We start from the raw sequence: 4,876 nt of genomic DNA, 5'->3' as shown, positions 1-4,876 counted from the left end.
ATTCAAGGGGCATTTTGTCTTCAGGGCATTTTGTCCGCAGACTCGATGGGGTATTAGCAGCAGAAGCAGCAACAGAAGTAGCAGGGAGGTCATTCTGGTTCGGCCTCCTGATCTCCTCTCTTCTTCAGTGCCAGTTTATCAGAAGAAACGAAAAACTCTTGTATGATCAAAGCTGCAGTGACTTTATCAACGTGGGTGGTGTTCAGCTATGATTTCAGAGGCATTAAACGTCGGGCAGGTATCCCCCCCCCCCCAATATTTTATCTGCCCGAACTCTTGGTATAAATCTGTTTCTGACATGGGATATATTCTGTGCATAAGTGTAACCAATAATCTCATGCTGACCTTGATTCTGATGTTTAGGTACCGTAATTGCCAAAAAATACCTATTGAGCTTTGGTGAGGGATTTTGATAATTCACCCTGGTTTTCATAATTATAAAGGGATTAAGAGTCACCTCTGCAGCTTCCTATAGTCTTTGCATGACTCGAGGGGCAAGCGAAAAGCTGGAGAAAAACATGTTTGTGAGAAATCACACAGGCAGCTCCAAAGTTTTTCAGTCGGGAGGGGCAGTTAGTATTGCTTGAACTTTGCTGACATGAACCTAAGAAATATCTTATGACTGGCTTAGTCCAAAGGCCAATGCAGTCCAGTAACTGGCTACCCACAGTGGTCATTCCGATACCTATGGAAAGCCAATAAATTCCACTGGAAAAACGGTTATGTCCATGGGGAGATGGCAGTATTGAGTCAGTGGCTCATTTGCTTCTGGGTTGCACTCTTTAAGGAGATCTGAGGAGTGAGGTTATTACCCTTCTGTTATTGTCCATGCCGGGTCGCTCAACCATTGCTTGTTTTTTTTGAGTTTTATTTATTTATTAACGTTCTTATGTTACATTGGTAAACATTATATTACATCACAAGGCTTATTATATTATAATTTTCAGCATGTATACAAAGTTTATATACAAAGTTTCTATACCTAAAGAAAAAAAAACAAGGACAAAAAACTATTCCAAGATCATATATGTACCAACACTTTGGATTTCCTGTCTTTCCCGTTGTATATTCCTTTTTTACAAATTAATGTACTCTTATTATTGTATATTTCTTTATATTTTATCTAATACATTCCTATATCAATATGTACCCTTGGTCTTATTTCTCGACTCAGTCTCTCTCCAACATCAATTGAATGCTAGCATAGATAGCGAACCTTTACTGTATTTTTGAGCATATATATTATATCTATCCCACTTTTCCATAAATTTTTGTTTTGAATTGCCTCTCAGGCTATTTGTCAACTGCACCATTTCAGCAAATTCTTGTAGTTTATTATGCCATTCCATTATTGTTGGGACTTCTTCCTTCCACCCCTTTGCCACCAAAGTCTGAGCTGCAGCTGTTGCATATAAAAATACCTCCCTTCGGGATGTCCCTGCCAACAATGTTTAACAGAAATGCCTCTGGTCTTTTAAAAAGCGTTATTCCAAACATTTTTTTAAACTCATCATAAATTAAGCCCCAAAACACTTTGATCTTCCTATATGTCCACCACATATGATACATGTCGCATTTACTCCCACCACACCTCCAACAAATATTCGCTAAATTTTTGTACATCTTAGGTAGTCTTGAGGGGGTGAGGTACCATCTGTGCTGCATTTTTAACATATTTTCCTTGATGTTATAACATGCCGTAAATTTCATATTTGTTCTCCAAAGATTTTCCCATTCGGTCATCATTATTGGGCGGCCAATATCCCGTGCCCGTCTAATCATTGTTGCCTTAACCTCCTCCTTCTTGACTTCCCAGTCAAGGAGGAGTCGATACATTCTTGAAATTACCCTAATTTTATTGTTTATTAATTCTATTTCAAGTTTGGAGGGCTCTTTATCAAATCCAATCTCTTTATCTTGTTTAAATATTTCTTATATTTGATGATATTCCAACCAACCAGAAAGCTGGTCTTTTATCTCCTCATACTTTCTAAATTTAATTTGGCCGTCGTCTTCTAACAATAATGTATTATACGTTAACCAATCTCCTTTCATGTTCTTTTTTTTTTACCGCGTTTGCTTCAACCGGCGATATCCATCTTGGGGTCTTTGGTTTTAAGAGTCTTCTATATTTTCCCCAGACTTTAAACAGAGCATTTCTTACTATGTGATTTGCAAAGCTCTTATGTACTCTATATTTATCATAACTTAAGTACACATGCCACCCGTACAGGATGTCATGCCCTTCTATAACTAGTACATCTGTATTGCTTAGAAGGTACCAGTCCCTCATCCACAAGAAGCAGGCAGCCTCATAGTATAATTTTAAATCGGGGAGACCAAAGCCTCCCCTTTCCTTAATATCTATTAAGACCTTATGTTTTATTCTTGGTCTTCTCCCTGACCAAATGAATTTAGATATTTCTTTCTGCCAGCTGTCAATGCAGCCTGTTTTTCCAATAACCGGTATAGTCTGAAACAAGAAAAGCATCTTTGGCAAAATGTTTAATTTAACCACAGATATATGGCCCCCAAATGAAAATTTTAATTTGCTCCACATCGCCATGTCTCTTAATTCCTGCCCAGCACTTAACATAACATAAATTATGCCCTACCTGGCTAGAAGAGGCAACCTGCTGATGCAATGCATCACTATACCATTTAAGAGCAGCATGGGGAGCAGGACCAAGCTAATGTTATTAAAGGTCATGCCAGCCTTATACGTGGGATGAAAGCATCCAAAATGTCCAACCAAAGAAGAATGGCAACTTAAGCTGACAAAATATGTGCAGCTTGCAGGCTTAACATATAGAATAAGAGAACAAGAAGAACGTACGTTTAGAGAAGATGGGGAAACGTTTATTGAATATATGGTAAATAACTGTGTACAGCTGAAAACTCTGGCAGGATTAAGAGAAATTCAACAGTGTAAACAAGTTATGATGGATGCAATAATGGGAAAAAACCGATTGGTATAGTTTCTGTAAAATATGCAGGGATTTGTGATATGTAAAATGAACCATGGAAAGAGAAGAAGGGAAGTCATTGATATCTTAAGGATGAAAAAATGAAAAAATGAGTACTTTAAAATGTAAAACAGAAAATTTAATTCTATCTATCTATCTATCTATCTATCTATCTATCTATCTATCTATCTATCTATATCTATCTATCTATCTATCTATCTATCTATCTATCTATCTATCTATCTATCTATCTACTATCTATATCTATCTATCTATCATCTATCTATCTATCTATCTATCTATCTATCTATCTATCTATCTATCTATCTATCATCTATCATCTATCTATCATCTATACAGTGGTGCCCCGCAAGACGAATGCCTCGCAAGACGGAAAACTCGCTAGACGAAAGAGTTTTCCGTTTTGGAGGTGCTTCGCAAAACGAATCTCCTATGGGCTTGCTTCGCAAGACGAAAATGTCTTGCGAGTTCCTGCAGGTTTTTTCCCCTCCCCCCTTTTCTAAGCCGCTAAGCTGCTTATCAGCTGATCCGATAAGCCGATAAGCCGCTAAAAGCCGCTCAGGAGCAGGGACTGAGTAACGGGAGCTCACTCCGTCATGGGGATTCGAACCACCGACCTTCTGATCGGCAAGCCCTAGGCTCTGTGGTTTAACCCACAGTGCCGCCCGCATCCCTGTATATGTCCTGTATATATGCTTAATAAAAGCTTAGTATGAGCACACCAATCTCCACTTTGTTTCTGCTGATCTCTGCTGAGTGTGCGTGCACATAGGTATCTGCCATGTGTTGCTGGAGTGTGCCGGGACTGATGGTTTATGGACGTCCTGGAGCTGCACAACTTCAGGAAGACACCCGGAGAGGTTTGTCTCATCTCACGGGCTGCGTGGACCCCCCCCCCGGTGTATTCCAACAGAGAGTTGCTCTACACGAGGGAGAGTATGGGAGTGAAGTTATCTGAGCCTAGGTATGTCTACGCAGGAGATATACTGAATAGAAATGACCCTCATCTCCACCTCTGCTCTGCAGGGGAACCCCAGGAAAAAGATACATTCTGTGTTGGGAAGGTAGCCAAAGTAGCCTTTTGGGTCAAATGGGGATGGTCTGGCAGTCCTAAAAAGAAGAAGAGTTTGGATTTGATATCCCGCTTTATCACTACCCGAAGGAGTTTCAAAGCGGCTCACATTCTCCTTTCCCTTCCTCCCCCACAACAAACACTCTGTGAGGTGAGTGGGGCTGAGAGACTTCAAAGAAGTGTGACAGGCCCAAGGTCACCCAGCAGCTGCATGTGGAGGAGCGGGGAAGCGAACCCAGTTCACCAGATTACAAGTCTACCGCTCTTAACCACTACACCACACTGGCTCAAATTGGCCTAAATTGGCTTGTGGGCCAAAGGTCCCTACTGCTTGTCTTAAAAGGAAATCTTGTTCCAGACACCTGTGAACACCACCCCACAGCGAGGTTAGACATGGTCAGCTGCCTCCATCTCAAAGTCTACAGCCAGATATGGGAGTTTTTGTGAATATGTTTTTCTCCAGTCCTGCACCTGCACATGAGCCATGGAAAGAGTTCACATTGTTGCAGAGGCAATGCTTCTTATAATTATCAAGATAATAGTGATTCCCTTCCCTTCGGCACCTGCTTCTCAAGAAAGCTCCAGAGCTTTGTCCAAAGCTCACCTCTGAATCCACTAAAATAAACATCATTATTGAGAACGACATGACGCAATCTCTTTCATCTGAGCTGGAAAGGACCAGCTGATAAATGCTTTCTGTACCCCTGAGAGCTTGGCTTCAGTTTTAGGGCAGGTGAGTTTTATTATGAGACAGTGAGGTTGACTTCCATCCCCTTCAGATGTGGAGTCTTGGTTGGGCTCCACCCAACGTAAGGAA

The sequence above is a fragment of the Podarcis vaucheri genome (assembly GCF_965113315.1).
Source record: "Podarcis vaucheri genome assembly, chromosome: 2".
Taxonomy (NCBI): domain Eukaryota; kingdom Metazoa; phylum Chordata; class Lepidosauria; order Squamata; family Lacertidae; genus Podarcis; species Podarcis vaucheri.
Note: the sequence above shows the minus strand (reverse complement) of the source record.